Raw genomic sequence first — 27,985 nt, 5'->3', positions numbered from 1 at the left:
CTCTTTGGGATAAAAAATGCATTGGGTGTGTCCAAGGAAGTAATGAGATGAGTTTGTTCCCCGTGGAAGTCTTGAGGAGCAATAAACAACTAGGAATAAATGTGTTGGAATGTTAGGTAGTCTAGATGTAACTTGTTAAAATAAGCTAATTACTCCCGCATGAGGAGTTGGCTAAAATTAGAGAGTCAATTAACTAAGTGTTAAAGTCAAGTCGAGTTAAGCAATAGGCAAATTTAGTGTGTGGTTGCATGTCAAGTTATTTTAGGCTAGTCGTTAGTTGGAAACATATAAATATCCCTTACTGGGTTCATTGTAATAATCAAGTTTTTGTGTGATCAATAGAAGAGTTGCAACACGTGTTTTGTGTGTTAATTTGTGTTTTTCCTCCTTTGCCTTTCCAACAAATTGATATCAGAGCTGAATTGGTATCAGAGCTAAGGAAGGATCACAATATCTGTCATGCCTGCAGAACCAGTAAGAAAAAAGCTGATAATTTTTTTTCTTTAAATTGTGTTGCAAAATTGTCACACTATTAAAGAAATAGCAGTGCAGATGGTGCGAAATCCAAGTTAATAAAAAAAAAACCGCTCAAATATCATTTAACTACAAATCTGCTAAAAATTTGGGGTAAGTGCGCAGTTTATTATTGTCGAGGTTGCACAAACCGTGTGACATATTAAGAAATGGAAAACCTGCGAAATCCAAGTTAGTAAAAAAAACCCGCTCAAATATCATTTAACTACAAATCTGCTAAAAATTCGGGGTAAGTGCGCAGTTTATTATTGTCGAGGTTGCGCAAACCGTGTGAGATATTAAGAAAAGGAAAACCTGTGAAGTGTTAACAAGGGCACGTATGCATTAATTCTAGTTGACCGAAGTCAAGTCACGTGGGCCGCATTAAGTGAGGTCGTTTTGTCCTTTTAAAATTTTGAGTACTTTATGCGACTGATGTTCCAAGCTCTTAAAGCTTACAAAGGATTTTGTAAGAGAATTATTTTCCTTTAATCTTTTTAATAAAGTTGTTTTTAAAGGTCATATTAAACAGGTTTAGTTATATAATTGAGTGGAGTGATTTATAAATAATTTTTTTTTTATAAAAACAAAAATAAAGATAAAGGTGGGGTGCAAACTTCCTTTTAGAAAAAAGGATTTATAAGTTTAAAAAAAATTAAAGGGAGAAGTTTAGGGTTTTTATTATTATTGGAGGAGAATTTTTTTTTGAAAAAAGATGGTTTTCTCAAATTTTTAGCCCCAATTTCCATCGTTTATAGGAAATATTATAATGTGTGGGCCATTAAGATGACGACCACATTGTAGGATCATGATATTTGGGATTATGTCCAATTTGGGTTTTCAGAATCTAAGGATGAAGCAAAAGAACGAGCTATCACTAATGCAGAGAGGGATATATGGAAGAAAGACAAAAAGAGGCATTGCAGCTTATCTAGTAAGGAGTGGACCGACGAGTATTCTAGAAGATTATGATCACGTCTTCAGCAAAGGAAGCATGTGATACCTTGGCGACAAGCTATAAAGGTATGGCCAAAGTCAATATTATTAAGTTGCATAATAGTAGGAGAGATTTTGAAAGTCTGTAGATGAAGGAGACAAATAAAATCAATTCCTTCATGAATTGGGTGATGATTGTCATAAATCAGTTAAAAATTTATGGTGCGGAAATTAAAGATCAAACAGTGGTTGAGAAGTTCCTCATATCTTTGTCTACCAAATTTGATGTTCTGGTAGCAGCCATAGAAGAAGCCAAGGATTTGACATCACTGGCAGTTGATAAATCGATGCAATCACTTCTATCACATGAGGCAAGGATAGACAGAAATAAGGATTCCACTATAGACCACTTTCAAAAGTCAAGTTTCTATTTCAAGAGATAGAGGTCAAGGCAGAAGTAGATCAAGATGAAAACGACGAGGCGGAAGACATAGTGGTCAGAGAGATGGCCAAGAAGAGCATGAACAGGAAAGTGGAAGCAACTGCAGAAGCTTTAGCAATAATCAAAGAATTGACAAATCAAAGGTGAGATGATATTATTGCAATAAATTTGGTCATTATGCATGTGATTACAAGAAGAGGATAGATGATCAAGGAAGCCAGAGAGCTAATGTCACTACAGAAAGTATTAACACCATGTTCCTAGATTTCCATACAATTCATGAACCTTATGATAATGTGTGGCTATTAGATATTGGTTGCAGTAACCACATGACAAGAAACAAGAATTTTGTTGCAAATTCAGTATAATCTATGAAGATAGAGGTAAAGTTGGGGACTAACAAGACTATGGATGTAAATGGAAAAGGAGTAGTCAACATTCTGACCAAGCAAGGGGAGTCGAAGACAATCTCAGAGGTATATTATGTTCCTGGTCTCAAACATAATTTGATAAGTGTTGGTCAATTGACACAAAAGGGATATAGAGTTATCTTTCAAGGATAAGATTGTGTTATATATGACAAGCCACCAAGCAAGCAAATAATAGAAAAGGTGCAGATGACGAGGAACAAACTCTTTCCTCTAGTCATGAATTATAGTGATAAGGTCAGTTCGTTTACATTTGCATGTTCTAATGATTATTGGTTATGGAACTTTTAGTTTGGACACTTGAACTTTTCTGGTTTAAGAATGTTGTAGCAGAAGCAGATGGTCAGAGGATTACCTCCCATCAAAGAACTTTCTGGTACTTGTGAGTGTTTCATCTTGGGAAAGAAACACTATGAACGTTTTCCAAAGGGAGTTGCATACATAGCAAAGTAACTTCTTGAGCTAGAGCATATAGACGTATGTGGACCTATGAGGACAAATTTGATTGGTGGAAGTTGTTGCTTCCTCACTTTCATTTATGATTATAATAGAAAGACATGGGTTTACTTCTTGAAGAAGAAGTCTGCAAACTTTGCAAAGTTCAAAGAATTCAAAGCCTTAATAGAGAACCAAAGTGATCAACAGATCAAGGTAATGAGGTCAAATGATGGTGGAGAATATGATTCAAAGGAATTCCATGATTAATGCAAACAATAGGGAATCAGAAGACAGTTTACAACCAGGTACAAACCGCAGCAGAATGGTGTAGCAAAGAGAAAGAACAAAACCATTACGAATATGGCAAGGAGCATGTTGAAAGGAATAAATTTGTCTAATGACTATTGGCCAGAAGCAGTTGCATGTGCTATTCATGTGATCAACAGATCTCCTACAAAGAGTGTGATAAACATAGTACCAAAAAAAGCATGGTCGGATATGTCTTCCAGCGTATCTCATCTCAAAGTGTTTGGATGTGTAGCTTATACACATGTGCCTAAAGAGTTAAGAGGCAAATTGGATGATAAGAGTGAAAAATGCATATTTACTTGTTATAGAGAGCAATCAAAAGCTTACAAATTATATAACCTTGTCATCAAGAAGACTATAATTAGTAGAGATGTTATGTTCAAAGTACAAGAGTCATGGAATGGTAGTATAAACAAAACAGTTGATGCACACGTGCCACTGATGGAATAAGATGATGCAGCAAAAAAGGAGCAGCAAGAATCACAAGTGAAGGCACCAAAAGGAGACACACCAATAAGGATTCCGAGATTTTATGAGTAGCATGGATCTTCAAGCAAGTCAATTGATCAAGATTTTCCCAACAGTCAATCAAGTGATGAATCAAGCAATGGTAACAGAAAGATGAGAATTCTGAAAGATATTTATGATGATTTGGATGTTAGTTTAAAATTTGCATTGTTGTCATTCCAACCTTCTTCGTTTGAAGAAGAAATCAAAGATGAAAATTGGGTGCAAGCCATGGATGAAGAAATTGAAGCTATTGAAAAGAATGATACATGGGATTTGGTTGATTTTCCAAAGGAAAAAAATCTCATTGGTGTGAAATGGGTGTACAAGACAAAGTTGAATGAGAAAGGTGAAATTGACAGATTTAAAGCAAGACTTGTAGCAAAAGGATTCTCGCAGCAATCGAGGATAGAATTTGGAGAAATGTTTGCTCTAGTAACCAGATTGGATATTGTAAGAGCAGTTCTAGCCACAACAGCTCAGAACAAATGGAAATTATATCATATGGATGTGAAATTAACCTTCTTGAATGGAATTCTAAAAGAGGAAATCTATGTGCAGCAGCCTCCAGGATATGAGGTTGAAGGTAAAGAAGATAAAGTTTACAAGTTGAAGAAAGCGCTCTATGGACTCAAGCAAGCGCCTAGAGCTTGGTATAGAATATTCGACAACTACATGATCAAGAATGGATTTTGTAGAAGAAGCATTAAACCTATCTTGTACACAAAGGTAAATGAGCATGGAAAAATTTTGATTGTTTGCTTACATGTTGATGACATGATTTATACAGGTGATTTTGAATTGGATGAATTTAAAGCAACCATGATGAAAGAATTTCAGATGAAAAATCTCGGATTTATGAAATATTTTCTTCACATAGAAGTTGAGAAATCTAAAAAAGGAATTTTTATTTGTCAAAATAAATATGCCAAATATTTGTTGAAAATATTTAGAATGGATAGTTGCAAAATTGTCCCTACACGAGTTGCAACAAGTACAAAGTTAAGCAAGGATAATGAAGGATCAAATTTCAATCCAACTCTATTCAAAATATTGGTTGGCAACCTCATGTATCTCACAGCTACAAGACCAGATATTATGCAATGAGAAAATTTGATTTCCAGATTTATGGAGACACCAAAAGGCACACATTGGAGAGAAGGAAAATAATTTTGCGATACATAGTAGGAACTAGAGATTGTGGCATAATGTATGCAAGCAAAGAAAAGAAGAATCTGATTGGATATACAGATAGCGATTTTGCGGGTAGTTTGGATGATAGGAAGAGCACTTTTGGTTGTATGTTACATCTTGGTTCAGGTGTGATAGCATGGGCATCTAAGAAGCAACCTATTGTGACACTTTCGTCAACAGAAGCAAAATATGTAGCAACAACCTCAGTAGTATGTCAAGTAGTATGGTTAAGAAGAGTATTTGATGGGCTCAAGAAGAAACAACAAGGATCAACATAAATATATTGTGACAACACTTCAACAATTTCATTATCCAAGAATAGTGTTTCTCATCAAAAGAGCAAGCATATTGATACTATATATCATTTTATTCGAGAACTTGTGAGAAATGGAGAAGTTCACTTGAAGCCTTGTAAATCTAGTGATCAATTGGTTGACATATTTACTAAGTCATTAGAAAAACATGTGCTTGAGTTTCATAGAAGAAACTTGGGTGTTGTAAGCCTAGTTGAGGAATAGGCCAACAGGCATGTTTAAGTTGTCATGAGTCATGTCCTAGTTTAGAGGTCATAATTAAGGGGGAGTGTTAAAATAATCTAACTACTCCCGAATGAGGAGTTGGCTAAAATTAGAGAGTCAGTTAACTGAGTGTTGAGTCAAGTCGGTTTAAGTGATAGATGAATTTAGTGTGTGGTTGCATGTCAAGTTATTTTAGGCGAGTCGTTAGTTGGAAACATATAAATATACCTCATTGGGTTCATTGTAATAATCAAGTTTTTGTGTGATCAATAGAAGAGTCGCAACTCATGTGTTTTGTGTGCTAATTTGTGTTTTTCCTTCTCTGCCTTTCCAACATAACTAAACCATGAAATATGAATGAAATTGTTTAAAGTGGAAACTCAGGACAAGGAAGATGTCGCTAATGTAATATTTGTAATTATAAACCTCAGATTTTGTTTATGTTCTCAATTTATAGAACACTAAGGATGGTGTTTCTTTTAGGGGGCGAGGTTTTTCACATCCTTCGCCTTACCCTTATTTTTGTAATGTTAAAATTGTGACTATGTCACTCCAGCATGGAAGCCATGGGTAGCTGAGAAAATATGTTGTAAACATAAAAATAAATTAAATGGGGATTGGAAATGGCTGGTCTGAATGAGCGGGCACACAGATATAAGGTTATTGGTGGGTTTCCTATTGTGTTGTTGTTGGTTTCTTGTGGCATGCCTATTGGTTGCAGCTTATGGTTACACTTGTTTCATATGTGTTGAGCGTCTATTGCATGATGTGAGTAAGACCATACCCAACTGCATTTAATTCCTTTAACCTAACCTTGAGCAATAACCAACCAGAGACTGACAAACATTGAAGAGGGAGAGTAGAGAAGTAGAGATGATGCCCTCACATGAAGAGGGAGGAGGTGGTGCAATAGACTGAACCACCACTTGAAAGATGAAAGGACGTGATTGGAATGGGGTAGTCAAAAGGAAAGAAATGTCCATTCCTCTTTCTCTCTCACAAAGTGAGGGGATTCTCTTCAAAATATAGTGCTAAAGATTGAAACAGAGAAAATGAAGAATAAAGGGGCATAGAGTCATTAGCAAGAAAAGGAGGAATTCTATGTTGATGGATGGAGGGAGACACTCTCTCAGGCAATTGATAGTGAAGGAAAATGGTCACAAAGGAGTGGAGCCTGGGTGCACCAAACTGAAAGACTGAACTCGACTAGACCTTGGACTAAGGCCTTATGATTGAGCTTAAAAGGGTGAGAGATTCGTTGTGGCACATACAATGTGAGTGATTTTTTTTTTTTAATTTATCTTCTAACTTTTTTTATATAAGGATAGTATTTAGTTGTATGTATTTAATTAAAGTTAAAAATTACTATAAGCATTCATTTATTATGTTTGTAGTGATGTTTTTTGTGTAATAGGGCTTTCAAAATTTTAATCTACTTATCAATGATTATTAGGTAAACGGTATGGGTTTAACCTCCACAGAATATTCTAGAATATTTTTGTAGTATTCACAAATCAAAGGTTGAGATTTATATCTAAAGTAGTTATGCCCTCTTTTCCCTTTTAATTAAATTGATTAATTAAAAAAATATATAGATGAGGAATTGTCATATGAAATGAGTTATGGTCTTTTGAGCATGTGGTATTGATAAGCCATGGTATTGTAACAAAGCCTATTTACAAATTAAGAATCTTCAAGATAAAGTGGGAGTGAATCTCCATGTTTAAGAATCTTGTTTTTTAAAATGTATATATGTTTAACTTATGTATTGATTATTTTTATCATTAATAATAATAATAATAATTTAAAATCAAGTATAATGTATCATGAAATAAGTTCTTTGATTCCTATTATGCATTTATGCTTGTTGGCATTTATCAACCATTTAATTTTTATGATTATGTTAGTATTTAGTGAAATCAAAAGAGATATTGGTTTTCTTATCAATGGTACTTATGCTAAATCATATTTCAATTTTAGAATGAGATTTAAAATTGTTTCTAATTGGCTAAGAAGTCACTTTTTTTTCAAATATAAAAAAAAATGTTCGTCGCTCAAGACTAAGGTATATTTAACAAGAGCAAAAGTCTAGTTCCATATGGACCACCAAATAATTATTTTATAATTGTAATTTCCAACTCACATTTATAAATAATAATAATTATCCTCACTATTAATTAATACTTAAATTATAATAAAATTTTACATATTTTAAAAAATAATTTATTCAGATATAAAAATATTTTCATAAAAAAAATTATGATTTTTATTTTTAACTATATTTATCAAATTAAAAGCTATATTAAACAAACACAACTAATAGCTTTAAGGTGGAACATATTCATATCAGCATAGATACTACTTGCAAAAATAGGAGGAAGTTTCCATGCAACTTGAGGCTAAGCCTCGAAAATTTCTATATCAGCTTAATTTATAGACAAAAAATGACAAGACTTGAACATTGAATTTAATGCGGATTTAGAACTTCCTTCAAACTTTGTAGTGTCTTTGAAAGAAACATATTGTTGGCCAGAATCCATTATAAATATAGAGATTGACTATAATGGCTTTTATCAACCAAACAAAAAGTTGATGCTATTATGAGGCCGAAGGATACCTGGCCTATTATAGATTTTGCCTATTATAATGAGATATAGTATGTAGATAAATGAAAAGAAGATATATGTACCCATGAAACTTTTATATCTCTTACTCTAAAACCAATTTTTTTCAAAGGATGTCTTGAAGAGGAAATGAGCTTGATATTAACAATCTTTTTCACTTTATAAACTCTCGAAAACCTTTATACGAACCTTCATCCAAGCTTCACACTTAGCATATTCCCTTTTCTCGGCCTCTTGCCTCTACGAGACTCATTGAAACTAGTGGTGTAGGGCTCTAAGTGAACCTCACGCAAACGCATAACAAAATTTATGCAGAAGTAAGACACAAGATAATATACTAGAGTCACCTCCTCAGAAAGGATTTATTTTACTAATAGAGCCAAATGGATGAATATTACATATCAAAACATATTTATAGCCTCTGGTAGACTCAAAAAATCCTAAGATTCCCACCAATTTAGGTTCACACATGCACTCTCATGCACATGCATAGGCTTGTCAAACTCAAACTAGACAAACTGGACTAACTTTTAGTTTTTCTTAAGATGCATACAGATCACTCGAGGCACAATTGCAGGGAAAAACAAACTCAAAGCTGACTCTCACTCTGAATGAGGAGAATGATTTCATCCTCTTTATTTATAGAACTTTGAAGTGGCCTTGGGAATTATTTAGATCATGGATTCCCTGACAATTCACGTAGGAATCGTCCTAAAAGTGGGGATTCAGACAAACTTTTACATACTCTCTAGATTAAATTTTCATATATTCTCTGGGATATGGGTCAATGCTAACCTTTAGTTGTAGAAGTACATTGAGTCCCAAAGGAACCATGTGGAAAGTATTATAGTACATATATGAAATGAAATTGATTGAAGAAGAAAAACACATCTTCTAGTCAAAGTGGACATCAATACCCGGATATCTTCCTGTGTAATATATTGTATCCCACATCTTGGAGAATATTTTCCAGGCGAAAATGGGTACTCCCTGTAGGTTTTGTGCAATTATTTTCATATTTATGAGCCACTAGCGATGTGCATGGATGAAAACATTCATCATCTATTCCTCATTCACAATTTTAACATATTGGATATAAACTATTTTATCAGGTGAGATGCCAAAATATTTGTACTCAACTACAATGATCCCTGGGTCCACCACGCTTTGGTTGATTCCAAATGATTTCCACTCATCTATCAACCATTTAGGATTATTTTCACTTAATGTGGAATTAATTGGCCAAAATTTTAGGAGAATGGTATATTATTTTCAGGCCACTCATCTAGGTTCCTTGGTTGATTTAGGTTGAAGTGCTGATGTGCTAGTCAGTCTCTATTATTTAACTACTGCTAGATAAGATTAATGTCCTAAAACTTATACATCAAGCCCTCTCCTGCTTTTATTTTCTTAGTGACCGCTCATAGACCTTGTATGGTACAACCGCAGTTGAAGTCGGGCAGGTGCAAACTTCTAGTACTAGTTGGGCCAACACAACACTGGATTGAAGATTCATATATAGGACATGGGTAATTCTGAGTTGTCAAGTGGGTTTTCACTCTTCTTTGTACCTTTGCCAAGCAATATTGTCAAGAATCTGTCTGACATGTTATTGGCCATTTCTCTTTTCTATGACTATGACCATGCATTGCTCCTCGAATTCACTCTGGCTTGAATTCTTACTGCACTCACTTGATTTTGATTTTTTCTCGTGATCGCTTGATTTTGAATTTTCCACCCGCTCGCTTGATTTTGAATTTTTTCCATGATTGCCTAAAATTTTTCTTCGCTCACTTGGGATTTTTTTTCACTCGTCTGGAATGTTGTCTCGCTCCCGTAGATAATATTTCTATAAATTTTCTCAGTTGAGAAAATCTGGAATGTAATTATGACTCCCTTTTATGTGTTCGATATCAAAATCAAATTTTGAAATGAGAGTCTTCCATCTAGCAAAGTTTGCTTCAATTTCTTTCTTAATTTCTTTATTTAGGACATTTTTCAAGGTTGAAGCATCTATTCTCAAGATAGAATTTTTTTATTTACTAGGAATATTTCAAATTTATTCATTGTTTTGAGAGAATCTTTAATCTCTTTGTCTATGCTTGAATAATTATTTTCTCTTTCTTGATCTTTTTGCCATTGTGTCTCACGTGTTTGAGTATTTCTCCTCGTCCTACTTCACCAGTGTTTGAATCGACAATTTTGGGGAGCTAATTGTTTGCTACATAAAATATTGGGAGACTTATTACCTTTTCTTTGATATTTCTTATGGGTTTAGTGTGAGAATCAAATGCGATTAGAGGTTTTCTTGAGAGCCTTTGATTCAATACTTTTCTATCTTTAGCACAATCCTTGTAGAAATGGTTGTTGGCATTATGACTAATGTGTTTTCCTTGATGCCCCCCTACTTTATAAAGATGTCAACATGATGGTAGAAAGATGATTATATAAGTTGGTACAAATGTGACAAAGAGAATGGACAAAGGAATATCAGTTTAGAGACAAAAACATGATACAAGTGAAGTTTAGGAAAGTATATGTGGGTCCTATGAAGAAAAGTCATGTACATACGCAGGTACGATGAAGAGAAGTCACGTATAGTTTCTGCACCATGGTATTATGAATACAAAGGGTCTTTAACATGGTACTGGCCCATAGTATTGAGTGTGACAACAAATATTTGATCCCGCCAAAGAATACAACTGGCATTACTAAGGGATTGGCCTAAGGACTAAGGCTTATACTATATAAGGAGATGGAGATAAATTATTAGAGAGAGTGTAATGGATTATTTATGAATGACTTGATCCGAAATAGGATGCACCAAGGAGCATGGAGATGGATCATATCTAATAAATCTGAAATGAACACTTATTGAATAATTTGTTTATGGTTTGATAGATCTGTGATGATATTATAATGTGTGTCTATAGTAGTTTGCATGTTGATATTTGGGTTTGACAAATGTTGTGTTGCAACGAAGGTATGTATCAGTGATTACAAATCTATATGCAAGTTTAACACTGGGAAGTAGTGTACATATGCAAATTTCCTTCTCACTAGTCACGTATATATTCTTCAATATGGACAGATTTATATGTAACTATGGTGAATGATAACTATGTACATACGCAGATATGATTTATAAGAGTCATGTACATCTGCTAGGGTTTTGCAATATGAGTTGTTAATGATGTTTGATCAAATTTGTTATGTTTCTTGTTTTTTTATCAATTATGTTTCTCAAATGATATTCTCTGTTTAACAGTTTTGGTTGGGTTGAATTGGTTATGGAATGATATGTTGACTAGGGATGATTCTACTATGTGATGATTTGTATCTGATTCAGTGATATGTCATGGGTTCAGTATATGATTATGGGATTTATTAAGTATGATAATGATTTAGACTTAGTTGTTTAGTATTTTTAGATTTGTATGAAGGTCCCCATAAGGAGAAGCACGTACATACACGGATATGACTTAGAATAATAATGTATATATTCTGACATATGGTTGATCAGATTTTTGCAGTAGAATTAGTTAGATTTTGTGATGGGTAACAATGCTTTGCTTGGTATATTGATGGATATGATAGTTTATATCTATTATGGCTTGGTTTTATTAAGTTGTAATAAATGGTATAAATTCAATGATTTGATTGGTTCAATGATTAAGTGGTTTGATACAGTGATTGGTTTCAGTTTTGTTGTTTAGTATTGGGCTTAAATGGTGGTTGTGGGTCTAGTATGAAAATATGATGAAAAGTTTCCTACAAGTTTGATGTTTTGGATCAAGTGGATCTAGTATGAAATATTATGAAACGTGGTCCATAGAGGTGTTGGTGGTTGGAGCCTTCAGTGAGGAAGTCGAAGCTTCCTTCCAGTGGTAGTTGGTGGATCTAATTAGGGGTTGGATCTCCTTTGCAGCGAGTGTCTAAAATGAGATCAAGGGGTTCAAGCTCCCTTCCAGTGAGTCTGCGCCATTACAAGATTGTAATATGTTTTCTTTTATAATAAAAGATGAATACATAGATGACGATAGCGGTGGTTTTCTCCCACATTGGGTTTCCACCTAAAAATCCTGGTGTCCTCATGTGTTGATGTATTGCTTATGTGTCATGGTCTACTTTGTTCTTACTGCTCATGCTTACTATTTAATTAAATGCTAATGAAGTAACGACATATTAGTTAAAGTAGAACAGATGATGAAATATATGAAAATTAGCTAACTGGATATACGTTATTTTTCTTCATCATAGTCGCTTGCATACACTAGTTTACTTAATGATAGTATCATACAGGAATGTGAATAAGAAATTGAAAGGTTTAAGTGAGTTTTAAAATATGGATTCACTCCCCCTAGTATTTTTCCCAACAATTGGTATCAAAGTAGGTCACTTCAATTGAAGCCTAACCACTTGGAGTGGATCAAGGATGTTGGTAAAGAAGAAGATAACTCGAAGGAAGCAGTCATAAAATTGTGGTAGTGACAGTGATATATCAGATGTAATGACAATTACAGATGTCATCAAATATTCAGTTTTGGGAGCACCCCACTTTCTATTGATCAAGAATGAAGAAGAAGACAACAAAGAACTATCAGAGATGGATTTTTGTTTTAATCGTGGTCCATTTCCTTGTCCATGTAATAATGATGTTAGTGAATCCATTGAACATGCACTCATGGGTAAAAGTGAAAGTAAGCGTTCTAAAGAGAAAACAGATTCAAAAATGTTGGCCCTAGAAGTAGAAGATCAAGGCAAATCAGAAACAATGGACAATGAAGGCATACATATGCTAAGAAATGATAATTATCATCAATGGAAAGAAAAGATGAAGTATAATCTAATGAACCGTAATGTTTGGTATTTAGTATGCAATGACTTCACCAAAATTCCTCCATTAGATGAAGAAGTGCAAAAGAACAGTAAGGCATTAAGTGATATCATTAATAACATACCCGATTCAGTATTAAATAGGGTTATGCATTATGCAACTGCAAAGGAAGTATGGGATAAGCTACAAGAAATCCATGAAGGAAGAATAAAGGAAGATTGTTCATTAGAAGAACCAATAGGTAACCTTATTTCTAAAGAAAATAATGATGCATCAAAAGATGAGTATGTTACTGATTCAGAAGAAGACAAAATAGAGGAAGTTCTTAATCTTAGAAGAAAACTTGATCTTGCTTTGAAAACGATTATTAATATTAAAGATAAGTTGTAGGCATATGATAACAAGGATCATATTAAATCAGTAAATGTTGCAGTAGAATATAAACAATATTGTGAAGGCCTTGAAGCAGAGATTGTCTCTCTAAAAGAAGATCTTGAAAAGTCAAACAAGCGAAATGAAGAACTACTTCAAGCATTTGAAGAATAAGAGAATGGGTTGAAGGAAGAAATTATCAACTTAAAGGAGAAAATGGAAGAATGAAGAAAGGTTGAAGAAGGAATGAGAAAGTAGTATCTTGAAAAGGAAAATCAATACCGAAGAATGGAAGTTGAGGTGAACATTCTAAAAGGTAAATTAGAAGAAAAGGATAAACACGTGAGATTTCAAGATAGTACTAAGATTTTGGATAACATTCTTAGTAGTCAAAGGTCTCCGACCATTAAATTTGGTCTTGCTTTTCATGAAACTGTAAAAGGAGAATATAGTTCACAAGATAATGCAAGGAATATTAAGGGTAACAATGAAAAACCTGAAGCTCTAAATAAAGAGATAATAAGTCAACTTGATCAACAAAAAAGGAAAGGAAATCTTCAAAGGAAATCATCTGCTCCTAACTATAGAAGTGTTAATCGATTCTCTCCTCTGATATATTATGTTGAATGATTTATATGTCATAATTATCGACATGTTGTAGTTAATTGCAGAAGCATATTGTTTCACGCAAGAATTCATCTCACAAGAAGTACATCAGCTCTCAAGTACTCAGGTTTCTTCAAGGGATATTGTTCTACTTGCAACATATTTGATCACAAAACTATTGATGACAATAGAAGGAAAATCAAACAGAAATATTATGATTCCTCTACTCATATAAGATGTTATGCTTGTAACAAGTTTGGGAATGTAGCAAAAGAATTTAGGAACAAATCTATGGATTGCCTCAGATGACATGGAAAGCAATCAAATAAGAATATTGATGGACCCACCAACATTTCTCATAATAAGCAAAAGAAAAAATAACAGATGGTATTTCTCTCTACTCGTCTGAAGAAGAAGATGAATGTTACATAGACAAAGAATGCTCTCATCACATGATTGGATATAAGAGTAAGATGGAGTCTCTCAAGAAAAACCAATATGGTAAGGCTATTCTTGGAAATAATGCTCCAACAAAAGTTTCTGGAAAAAGTAGAGCCATAATTAATAAGCATAGAGGAGAAGCTGATACTTTATTAGTTCAAGGGCTAAATAAGAATATTCTAAGTGTAGGTAAACTGGTGGATAAAGGAAATGTAATTGTGTTTACATAAAGAAAATGCAAGGTCATAGATGAAGAAACATGAAAGGTCATATCAAGAGTATATAGAAATCGAGACAAATTATACGTTTTTATAGAAATGAATTCTCGTATAAATGAGGAGGATTCTGACTCAAAGTAAAAGAATATTATCTCTATTACAATATGTTATTCTTAAAAGAATACTTCTCATGATGACTGCAGAAGTGATGTGAGGTACATGACCTCATGAGGAGCAGAATATGACTATCGGGTCCTCAGGATTAGTGATGCATGATCTCAGGGGTAGCTATAAATATGTATATCTTGATGATGATTCCCATATTGATTTGATACTCATGTTGCTTGTATTACTAACGGTGCATCTAATGTAGTAACAATGAAATAGGAACATATAGTACATGTTCAGGTGGTTTTGTGGCTATGAAATTTCAACACTTAACTTTCTGTACGAGGATATCATAAAGGATAGTTGCATAAATACATGAGTTTTGGTCTAGACAGTCGCATATGTTTATCTAAGATGAAGAAATTGTGGGACAGACTCAGGGAGAAGTTCTAATATGCTTTAATTAGTTATTCTTTGGCTTTCTGGTTCTAAAATTGGTTGGTTACAGTCCGTTGATGCTCAGATACTACTTAGAAGTAGTATTATCTTATGATGATTTAGGAGTTGTTGCAATATGATTCTTTTAATAGTTGTATTGATGGATCAAGATGGATATGATCAGATTTGATAGTGAATAGATGACACAGGTTCAGGGGAAGAATTTACTATGCTTCTAATGGTGCATTGTTGGCATTATGATTTCTTGAGAATTCCTTGTTGCATGATGATGTGTAGATGTTGCTGAAGTCACATATGTTGCTATTCTGTCATTAATGATGATGAAGTCTTGGATGTTGGTTATAGTTGCATGAAGAGGATATGCATACTATGGTCCTTATTGACATTAGTTGATGATGATGAGTTTCACTCACTACTTATATGTTGTTGTCATTATGTCTTCAATGATGCATAAGTTGCATATGGTGTAGTTATGGAATGATGCCTATAAGTGTTGTTTTTGGTTCTCACATATGTTACATGGTGATGATACATGTATATGTTATGCTACATATGGTATGTTTCTTGAGGATTGTGGCTTTTTGTATATAGATCATGTTGATATTGATAATACAAGATCAAGGATATGGTTTACTAACAAAGCTTGATTGCAAAGTATTATGGTTGGTTGATGATGATAAATTCTCACATATTTCTATCTCTATGTCATGGGATATCAATAAATTGTAGATATGAATCTTATGGATGATCACTTGAGTTGGATATGGTGTGATGATTCTTCTTGATACACTTGATTGATGCTGGAGTTTCTCCTTATCTTTGATATATGCATATGATGACATCATGATCCAAGAGAATAATATTGTTGCCTATGAGGAAAAGGTAGGTTACATGAAGAAAATAGGATGGTTATTGATATACTACTACAACTAATGGGTGATGCTTGGAGGCATTGCATATTTAGTCACATATTGATGCTTGAAAGATTTGGTCACATGGTGATGTTGATTGATGCTACATTTTCCTACTTTATGATGATATTCTTGGTTCTCACATATGTTGTTGATGCATGAAGAGATATGTTGTTGTGCTGCAAAATATCTATATGTATTTGATGTACATGGATTGAGGCTCCTTCTACAAAGGGAAAGATAAAGTTGAACTTAATGAGGTCAAGGGGATGAGTTAATAATAGATCTCTACAAAACAATATTATGTTGTTGCTACAATTTGGTAATGTTGCATACTTGGTCACAGGTTGATGATATTGAAGCTACATTGTCTTATCTTGCATATTGATGATAAGGATGTGCATGTTGTTGTTCATATTACTACTATCTATGTTGCAAGATCCTATGATGACTATTATGGTATTTCTACCACATGGTTGAGGTCCTTGTCTTTGGTTTTGATCATAAATGTCATATATGTCTCTTGATGTAAAGGTCATGTAAAGACCCATGATGTAATCATTGTAAAACTTAGTCATGTCTGGAATATTGGATTCAAGTCAATTATGTATGTAATCCCATTGTTTTGGGAACTTGCTGTAATATTGAGTCAAATATGTAACCCCACTATGTTGGGTGATTGATGTGAGCATGAGTCCTTGATGATAGGAAAAGCCATATTTGGCTAAGTCATAACATCATGTACTTCTATGTATATCTTCTAGAAGTTTTAGTATATGCTTAGGGGGAGCATGGCTAGTACTCATATTCAACAACCTTAGATCAACAGTGCTCATCTCTCCAAAAGGAGAACGATGCCTTCATTAAGCATTGGCCAGCCCTTTGCCCTTGATGTCAAAGGGGGGGAGAAGCTTGGTGTTTAGAGAATTATTGGTGACTTCAGAAAGAATATTGGTATGTCTATAGATGTGTTTATAGGTATTTACAGGTGGTGCTAACCAAACACCAACGTGGTTGGCATAAAGTCCAAAGGGGGACATTTTTGGTATTATGACCAATGTGTTGTCCTTAGTGGAAACCTACTTGACAAAAATGTCAACATGATGGTAGCAGGATGATTATATAGGATGGTACAAATGTGACAGAGTGAATGGAAAAAGGAATATAAATTCAAAGACAAAAAGATGATACAGTTGAAGTTTAGGAAATTATGCACAGGTCTTGTGAAGAAAAGTCACATACATACATAGGTACGATGAAGAGAAGTTACGTACAATTTATGCACCATGGTATTATGGATACTAGGGTTCTTTACCATGGTATTAGGCCATAGTCTTGAGCATGAAAATGGATATTTGATCCTGTCAAAGAATACCATCGACATTACTAAGGGATTAGCGTAAAGTATTGGATAAGGATTATACTATATAATGCAATGGAGATAAAGTGTTAACAAGAATGTAATGGATTATTTATGAATGAATTTATCTGAAATAGGAGCGCACCAGGGAGAATGGAGATGGATCAAATCGAATAGATATGAAATTACCACATATTGAATAATTTGTTTATAGTTTGATAGATCTGTGATGATATTATGATGTGTGTCTATAACATTTTGAATGCCAAGATTTGGGTTTGATAGATGTTGTGTTGTGGCAAAGGTATGTCTCAATTATTATAGATCTATATGCAGATTTAACACTAAGAAGTAACATACGTATGTAGATCTCTTTCGGACTAGCCACGTATATATTTTGCAGTATGGACGGATCTATAGGTGTGGTGAATGATAATCATGTACATACATGGATATGATTTATAAGATTCACGTACATCTACTAGCACTTTACAGTAAGAGTTTTTAATGATGTCTGATCAGTTTTTTTATGTTTGTTGTTGTCTATCAATGGTGTCTCTCACATGATAATATGTGGTTAACAGTTCTGGTTGGGCTGAATTGGTTATGGAATGATATGTTGACTAGAGATGATTCTATTATGTGGTGACATGTATCTCATTCAGTGTGTACATATGCGGGTATGACTTAGAATAGTAGTGTATATGTTCTGACATATGGTTGATCATGGTTTTGCAGGAGCAACAGTTGGATTCTATGATGGGAAATATTGCTTGGCTTGGTATATTGATGCATCTGACGGTTTATATCTATTATGCTTTGGAATGTTTCAGTTGTAAGAAATGGTACAAATTCAGTGATCATATTGGTTTAGTGATTAAGTGGTTTGATATAGTGACTGGTTTCAATATTCATATTTGGTATTAGGCTTAAATGATGGTAGTGAGTCCAGTTTGAAAATATGATGAAAAGTGGCCTACAGGTTTGATGTTTTGGATCAGGTGGATCCAATATGAAATATTATGAAATGTGGTCCACAAAGGTGCTGAGAGTTGGAGCCTTCAGTGAGGAAGTCAAAGCTTCCTTCAAGTGGTAGCTGGTGAATTTGATCAGGGGATTGGAGCTCCCTTCCAATGGGTGTCGGTAAATGAAATCAGGGGGTTGGAGCTCCCTTCCAATGAGTGTTGGAGAAGGAATGAAGGTTGTAGCCTTCTGCAGGTGGGTGCCTGTGTATTGGTATGAGTCTACGCTAGTAAAAGATTGTAAGATGTTTTCCTTTAAAATAAAATATGAAGATAAAGATGACGACATCAGTGGTTTTCTTCCACATTGTGTTTCCACCTAAAAATCCTCGTGTCCTCATGTGTTGATGTGTTGCTTATGCATGATTGTCTATTTTGTTCTTACTGCTCATGGTTACTGTTTAATTAAATGTTAATGGAGTAATGGCATATTGGTTAAAGTAGAACTAAAGATGAAATTTATGAATATTAGCTAACTGAATATACATTTTTTCTTCATCATAGTCATGTACATATGCTATTTTACTTAATGACAGTAGCGTACAAAAATGTGAATAAGAAATTGAAAGGTTTAATTGAGTTTTAAAACACTGATTCACCCCCCCCCCCCCAGTGTTTTTCAAAAGAATGTGTTAGTTCCCTATAACACTAGTGTATTCCCTCATTGGTATTGTCAGTGTAGCCCCCTTATTATTATTGTTGTTCCCACGTAGTCCCCATAGTGTTATTATTGTGCCGCATATAAGCCCACTATTGTTATTGTTGTGCCCTTACGTTATTATTGGTATGTTGAATCTGGTTATATTGTGACCCCTTAAACTCCTATATATAGAAATGAGGTTTTATCATTTAAATCGTCCAAGAATTGTTCATTTGTGTAATGTAAAGGAGGTTGCCCCCTCGAATAGGCTAATTTTGAAGTCGTTGATCTATCTCTTCTTCTATTTTGTGAGTTGGTTGCATAATATTTGGTAACAGAGCTTTGGATTCTAGGGTTTTGCTTCTTCAAACAGTTCATATTGGAATTTTCACTATAAATTTTTTTCTACGAGGCTCCAAAAGTTGAAATTGTTACCACGTGGAGCCGAAATCTTAGAGAACTTCGTGTAAAAATTTCAGATCTTGGTTGGCTATATTTTCAGAGATATGCTCTAATAAAGTTAGGGTTTTTGCAAGCTCCAGAATTCTGTCTCAAATAAATGACCTAGATTGAAATAGTGACATGTGAAATCCCATACAACTTCGCTCTACTGAACCAGTCCATAATCAGGTCATTCTGGAAGATTTGGCATAACTCTTTCTTGAAGAATCCAATCTCGATCAGAATTCTGGGGTTGGAAAGAGGACTTAGAGATCTACATGGGAAGAAATTTCAGAACTTGGAGATCTGAATTTACAGAGTTACAATTAATTCAAGATCAAGCTCCAAAAAGAAAGAAAAAGGTGTGTATATTTTTTTTAAAATGCATAACTTTTGTTTGAAAAATCAGTTTGAAGTGATTCAAAGGGCATAGTCAATCATAGATATCATTGTTTGATTTCAAAATTATTCAAAGTAGGAAAATGGAAATACCTAGTAATAAACCAGAAATATCTACTATGATGCATCAAGAAGAGGAAGAAATACAACATGATATATCAAAATTATGAGACCAAGTACAACAAATTTCGCTCTCGCACAGAGTAACCAAAAATGAAATGGAAGCTAAGATGGATGGTTTGAAGAATCACTTAAAATCAGGCATGGAAGGTTTGAAGGATGCCATGAAATCTCATATGGATGGTATAGAAGAAAAAATGAAAGGAAACATGGAATATTTGAAGAATGGTGTAAAAGAAGACATGGAAGGTTTGAAGGAAGGTTTGACGAAGTTGCTACAAGAAATGCTTCCTAATGGAGAAAGGATATTAGATGAAACTCATGATGAGAACAAAAGAAATGTTAATCATGATTTCATAGACTCCAACGTTGGATTGAAGACCTACCATATTCCAAATATCGATATGAGGAAGTCTGATGGCAAGGATTGGGTAACATGGATACTACAGATGGAGCAATATTTTGATCTCCATAATGTGCAACACACAAAAAAGGTATGCATTGGAACTTTATATTTCATACCCACTCAATTTGTATTGTATCGATGGCTTTGTTCTCATAAACCACTTGTCACTTGGTCAATTTTTATGGAGGAAATGATAGCACATTATGAGGATGTAAAGAGAAACACCTTCTTTAGCCAATTGATAAATCTCAAACAAAAGGGTTCAATGGCAAAGCATAATGAGGACTTTCAAAAATTGAATACAAGGGTAAATGATATTCCAGAGGAGCATAGGATTGATGTCTTCATAGGGAATTTAAAGGAAAACATCCAACATGAGGTTCACATTTGGAAACCTAATTCATTAGAGAAGGCATCCAGGTTGGCAAGAAAAATTGAAAGTAAAATTATGGCAACAAGGAAGCCTACCACCCAAAATCATGAATATGGAAGTGTTGTTGCTCCTAGCCTTCGACAACCTACAAGGTTGATGCTAGAACAATTGGAAGAAAAAAATATCAAAAGGGATTTGTTAAAGATGTGATATAAAATACACTAAAGGTCATATGTGTGCTGAGAAGAAATTAAATTACATAGATTGTGAAGTGGAGGAAGAAAAAGAACAATACATGTCAAAAGAAGAGGATATACATTAGGAACCAACCCTAGAGAAATAAGAAATGAATCTTACCATATCTTGTAATGCATTGGCAGGAATCACCATTCCTCAAACACTCAAGATGTTGAAAAGTGTGCAACAAGAAATGCTTGTTGAGAGTGCAACAAGATGATGGAGCTTAGTGAAAAGAGTCGCCTTCACTAAGTGGGCCCGTAGGCTATTTTTGGCGCAAGTCTATTTTTAGACTATGTTTATTTTTAGACATATGGATCATGTCTATGGATTGCAGGTTGCTGTTTATGGATGATTGATCAAGTTGGGAAAAAAATAGATGGACTTCTATTTTTGATGAAAGTGTGAGTGATCACAGTGTGAGTGATCATAGTGTGAGTGATCAAAGTCAAAAATAGAAAAGTCAAATATTATTATCTCACAATAATATTTGGACTATAAACTTAATCTTATTCTCTTGGAGCACTTCAGGATGAGCTACAGATGTGGTACATGCAAATCCCAGAGGGAAATACGTGGTTACCTATGGGATGACTAATATTTGCATGCATGACTTCAGTTAGAACTCAATCAGTTGAGTTTAATGGAGTTGATGGAGTTGTGTTCAGTTTAGCCCTATTAAACTGGTTGTATTTAGTCTAACTGGCAAATAGACTAGAGATGAGTTGGGTGAATTAGTTATTAATTAATTCACAAGTTATTAACTCATAATACAACTAATGAATACATCAGTTAACTCAGTTGCATGTCAGTGCATGTTCAGTTCAGCAGGGACAGGTGTTAGAGAATCAGATTGCTATCAGTTGTGACTATAGTTGTGCACCAGATCTTGCACAATAAAGGGATTGAGTATGCCAAAGAGTTTACTCACGTATTTTCCCACATTATATCTTGTGCTCACGTCCAACAAAGTGTGAGTGAATATTTTGCAGGTGAAATACGAGTTTGGGAAGTCATTCTCATTAGTTCTTGAGCAGGTATTGAGCTGGAGAGGCATGCAAGCAGTGGAATAGATTTGTAGATCAGATCTGAGCTGTATTGTGTAGCATGTGGAGATAGTACTAAGTACTTGTGAGGAGTATTGTACTATGTATTTTTACATGATTCAATCACTATAATATACAGATAGTTGGGGTTTTTAGCGAGATGCTTTCCTCGGGAAAACACTGTGTTGATATGTGCGATTGATGCTTCTATGTGCACCTGTGAATGTTTCTGCTTCTGTAAATTGATGATCAACGTAGAGGAGGTTATGTATTATGCATGTTCCGCTTATAAGTGTATAATCAGGATAATCTCTATGAATATGTGTCATATTATTCAAAATTTCTACATGGTATCAGAGCTAGATGATTTGTAGAAAAAGTTTCTACATGGTATCGGAGCTGCTTGATTTGTAGAAGAGATTTTTACAGGATATCAAGCGAGGATTGATCATCAGGTCTACTATTCAAGAAGTGTTTACATTCTATTTCTTTAGGCAGAGTCTGTAATCGGGCCAGGTAGCCTCTGGATTCATCCTTCCTTTGGAAGGTGAGATATCCGGTGAATGCCCATACAGTCGATCTTTGTACAAGAAATACTTTGTTCTCACGAATTCTAGATCGGAAGTGGTTGAGTTTTGTGTTGGTGGAATTCGAATTTAATTCCAAAGCAAGAGATAAAACTCAGAAACATTCAGTGTGAGAATGGAGACAGTATGCCCTAGTATCTCACGAAGTTCACCCAATGTCGGGATGAGCTGGGAAGTGTGGGGGTGACTGTCGGATGAGGATGGTGAGTCTAGCACTCCTTGACCTTCCTAAGAGTTGGCATAGCTACCAGGACTCGGTGAATGGAAGGGAGAATATTGGGTCCCTATAATACTAGTGATTACCCCATTACTATTGTAGTTATACCCCTTATTTATATTGTTGTGCCCCTATTACCCCCATATTGTTATTTCTGTGCCCCATAGAATCCCTCTATTGTTATTTTTGTGGCTTTATATTATTATTGTTAGGTCGACTGGATTATATTGTGACTCCTTAGACTCCTATATATAGAAAGGAGGTTTTGTCATTTGTATCATCCAAGAATTGTTCATTTATGTAATGTAAAGGAGGTTGCCCCCTCGAAGAGGCTGAATTCTAAGGCGTTGATCTATCTTTTCTATCTTTTCTTGAGCTGGTTTCATAACATTTGGTATCAGAGCTTTGGATTCTAGGGTTTCGCTGCTCCAAACAGGTCATCGTGGCATTTGCGCTATAACTTTTTTTCTGTGACGTTTCAGAAGTCTAAAAAAAAACTCATTTGAGAAGAAATCGCGCTGAACCTTGGGTCCGAATTTTAGATCTTTTCACACGATATTTGTGGAGATATGCTCTGAGGAAGTTGGTCTTTTTACAGACTCCTGAATTACATTCAAAACAGGTGACCTAGGGAAAATTGTCATAACTTTCTCTCTGGGGATCGGATTGAAATTTCGTAAGAAGGTACAGAAAGAGGACGGGCTGTAGTCTATTGTATATCTTTTTCAGAACCAAAGGTCGAAAATTGTACACGTGGAACTTCATACAAGTTCACTCTTCTGGAAAGGTCTATAATCAGGTCATATTGGGAGATTGTGCATAACTCTTTCTTGGAGAATCCAATTTGGATCAGACTAGTGGCATTCGAAAGAGGACACAGAGAGCTACTACAGGTCACAATTTCAGAACTAGATGATTGGAAAGTACAGAGATACATCAGAGGCAATATCAAGCTCCTACAAAGTGAAAAAAGTTGTGTAGATTTTTTTAAATTTTTGCTTAAGCTTGGTTTGAAAATTTATTTTGAAGGAATTCAAAGGGCATAGTAGAGCATTATTATCAGTAACTGATGCCCCGAGGAAAGAAAATGCAAACACCTAGTAAGGAACCTGAAAGCTCTAGCATGACTCATGAAGAAGAGGAAGAAATGCAACATGATATATCAAAATTACAAGACCAAGTGCAACAACTGTCCCTTGCACAAAAAGGAACAGAATCTAAGATGGATGGTTTAAAGAAAGATGTAGAAGCTAAGATGGATGGTTTAAAGAAAGGTGTAGAAGCTAATATGGACTATTTAAAGCAAGGCGTAGAAGCTAAGATGGATGGCATGGAAGCTAAGGTGAATGGCACGGACGCTAAAATTGATGGCATGGATGATAAGATGGAAGAATTGAAGATAAATATGAATAAGTTGCTACAAGAAATGGTCACTAAGAGTGAAAGAGTACTAAAGGAAACTCATGATGAGAAAAAAAGAAATGTTAATCATGATTCCATAGACTCTAATGTTGGATCGAAGACTCACCATGTTCCAAAAATCGATATGAGGAAGTTTGATGGTAAGGATCCCGCCACATGGATATTACAGATGGAGCAATTCTTCGATCTCAATAATGTGCAAAACACACAAAAGGTACGTATGGCAACTTCATATTTGGAACCAAATCAGTTTGTATGGTATCAATGGCTTTGTTCTCGTAAACAGTTTATCACTTGGGCAATTTTTACGGAAGAATTGATAGCACATTATGAGGATACAAAAATCAACACTTTTTTTAGCCAATTGATAAGTCTCAAACAAAAGGGTTCAATAATGGAGCACATTGAGGAGTTCCAAAAATTGAACATAAGGGTAAAAGATATTCCAGAGGAGCATAGGATTGATGTGTTCATAGGGTCTTTAAAGGATAATATCCAACATGATGTGCGCCTTTGGGAACCTGATTCATTAGAGAAGGCATTCAGGTTAGCAAGAAAAATGGAATGCAAAATTATGGCAACTAGGAAGCATACCATTCACAACTATAAAGACGGAAGTGTTGTTGCCCATAGTCTTCCACAACCTACAAGGTTGACACCACAACAATTGGAAGAAAAAAGAGCAAAAGGGCTTTGTTACAATTGTGATAGCAAATACACAAAAGGTCATAAGTGTGCTGAGAAGAAATTATTCTACATAGATTGTGAAGAGGAAGAAGAAAAGGAGCAAGAAAGGTCAAAAGAAGAGGATATATTCCAGGAACAAAGCCTAGATGAAGAACAAATAAATCCGACCATATCTTGTAATGCATTGGCAGGAATTACCACTCCTCAAACCATCAAGATAGAAGGACAAATCAAGAAGAAAAAGGTAATAGTGTTGATTGATTCAGGAAGCACCCACAATTTTATTCATTATAAGGTAGCAAAAGAATTGAATTGCTTCCTATATCCAGCACCAGAGTGTCAAGTGATGATTGCAAATGGAGGAACAATAAATTGTTCTGGAAAGTGCCATTATATCAAGCTATCCATGGGAGAATATGTATTGACTAGCCCAATGCTTTCCATTCCAATGGGAGGTGCTGATGTTGTACTAGGAGTCCAATGGCTACAGTCCTTGGGTACAATAGCTTTTAATTTTTAAGAACTTTTCATGAAATTTTCTGTGGAAGGAAAGGAAGTTGAATTAAGGGGTATTGCAGGGAAACCAGGAAAGATAATCAGCTCTAATGGCATGAAAAAGCTTCTAAAAAAGGAGTAAAGAGGTGTAATTGCACAATTATGTTCGCTAGATGTTTCCACATTGGAATCATCTATTTCTCCAGATCTCCAAAAAGTCTTGGACAATCATTCCAAGGTATTTGAGAATCCAAAAGGTCTCCCACCTATGCGTGATCATGATCATGCTATTCATCTAATTCCAGGAAGTGTTCCTCCAAACATCAGGTCGTACAGATATCCATATGTCCAAAAAAGTGAAATTGAACGTATGGTTACAGAAATGCTAGAGGCTGGTATAATTCAACCGAGTCAAAGTTCTTTCTCAGCTCCAGTAGTATTGGTGCACAAGAAGGATGGATCATGGCGCATGTGTCCAGATTATAGGGAGCTCAACAAGCTCACTATTAAAGATAAGTTCCCCATTCCTGTCATTGATGAATTACTAGATGAATTGCATGGATCAATTTACTTCACCAAGTTGGATCTTCGTTCGGGATATCATCAAATCAGAATGAAGATTGAAGACATTCCAAAAACGACATTTAGAACTCATGAGGGTCATTATGAATTTTTGGTCATGCCTTTTGGCCTTACCAATGCACCTTCAACATTTCAAGGTTTGATGAATTCAATTTTCAAACCATTCCTTAGAAAATTTGTGTTAGTATTTTTTGATGATATACTAATCTACAGTAAGTCTTGGAAGGATCATGTTGAACATGTTGACAAGGTGCTACAACTATTGGAGGAGAAACAATTATATGCAAAAAGATCCAAATGTTTCTTTGGAGTCTAGGAGGTGGAATATTTGGGTCATATTGTATCTCATGAAGGAGTTAAGGTAGACCCTAGCAAAATTAAAGCCATTAAGGAATGGAAAATCCCCACATCCATAAAGCATCTGCGAGGATTTCTTGGGTTGACAGGGTATTATCGCAAGTTCGTTAAGAATTATGGGAGAATAGTAGCACCTCTAACAACATTATTGAAGAAAGATTCATTTTCATGGACTCCGGAAGCAACAAAAGCCTTTAAACATTTTAAAGAGGCAATGTGCCAAGCACCGGTCTTAGCTACACCAGACTTCACAAAAACCTTTATTGTGGAATGTGATGCTTCAGGAAATGGAATTGGTGCTGTTCTAATGCAAGATGAAAGACCCATTGCTTTTGAAAGTCGTCCAATCAAGGGAAAGTTTTTAAGCAAAGCTATTTATGAGAAGGAAATGTTGGCAATACTCCATGCACTTAAGAAATGGCGACCCTACCTAATGGGAAGACACTTCAAGGTAAAAACGGATCATGATAGCCTTAAATACTTTTTAGAACAAAGATTATCCTCTGAAGAGCAACAAAAGTGGGTCACAAAGATGTTGGGTTATGACTTTGAAATCATCTACAAAAAAGGGAAGCAAAATGTGGTGGCAGATGCACTCTCAAGAAAGGATGAGGATATGGAAGCATTGTTGTGTGCCATTTCTATTATCCAACCAGATTGGATAAACGAAGCAAAGGAGGAATGGAAGAATGACGAAGAAGTGTGGGCACTTATTCGAAAGCTACAACAAGATTCCAGTACTTCTGATACATTTAGCTGGCAAAATGATTCGTTATGGTACAAAGATCGCTTATACCTCTGTAAGAATTCCCAGCTAAAACAAAAGATTCTTATGGAATTGCACACTTCTCCCTTAGGAGGGCACTCAGGATTTTTAAAAACTTACCACAGGGTTAAGAAGGAATTTTTTTGGGATGGCCTTAAATCAGATATTCAAAAGTTTGTGGCGGAATGTTTGGTTTGCCAACAAAATAAAGTTGAAACAATTAAGACACCGGGTCTATTACAACCTTTATCCATTCCAAGCCAACGTTGGGAGGAGGTTTCAATGGATTTTATCACAGGTTTACCCAAGTCTGAGGGAAAGAGTGTCATCATGGTGGTAGTTGACAGACTTACCAAGTATGCACACTTTTTTGCATTATCACATCCATTTAAAGCCAGTACAGTTTCTACTACATTTATGGAAACAGTTCAAAAGCTACATGGAAACCCAAAGATTATTGTAAGTGACAGAGATCCCATTTTCACTGGAAATTTTTGGACAGAATTATTTTCTTGTCTTGGTACTCAGTTAGCTCATAGCTCATCTTATCATCCTCAATCTGATGGGCAAACTGAGATAGTAAACAAATGTTTTGAAGGATATCTTTGTTGCTTTGTATCTGATAAACAGACACAATGGGTCAAATGGTTACCTCTGGCTGAATGGTGGTATAACACTTCCTTCCATACAGCAACAAAAATGACCCCATTTATGGCACTTTATGGGTACCAACCACCATCAATCACATCATATTTAAGAAAAAATTCTAAGGTTCAGGCAGTGGAACATCACATCGAACATCAACAACAAGTCCTCCAACTCTTAAAGGATAACCTCGTGTTGGCACAAAATAGAATGAAACAACAGGCAGATCAACATCGCAGTGAAAGAAGTTTTTATGTAGGTGATTGGGTATTCCTACAGCTACAACCATATAAGCAAATGTCCCTAAAGCAAGCTAAGAAGG

The sequence above is a fragment of the Pinus tabuliformis genome, chromosome 9, assembly GCF_031772625.1.
Source record: "Pinus tabuliformis cultivar Carrire ecotype Pingquan chromosome 9, CPIR1, whole genome shotgun sequence".
Classification (NCBI taxonomy): Eukaryota; Viridiplantae; Streptophyta; class Pinopsida; order Pinales; family Pinaceae; genus Pinus; species Pinus tabuliformis.
Note: the sequence above shows the minus strand (reverse complement) of the source record.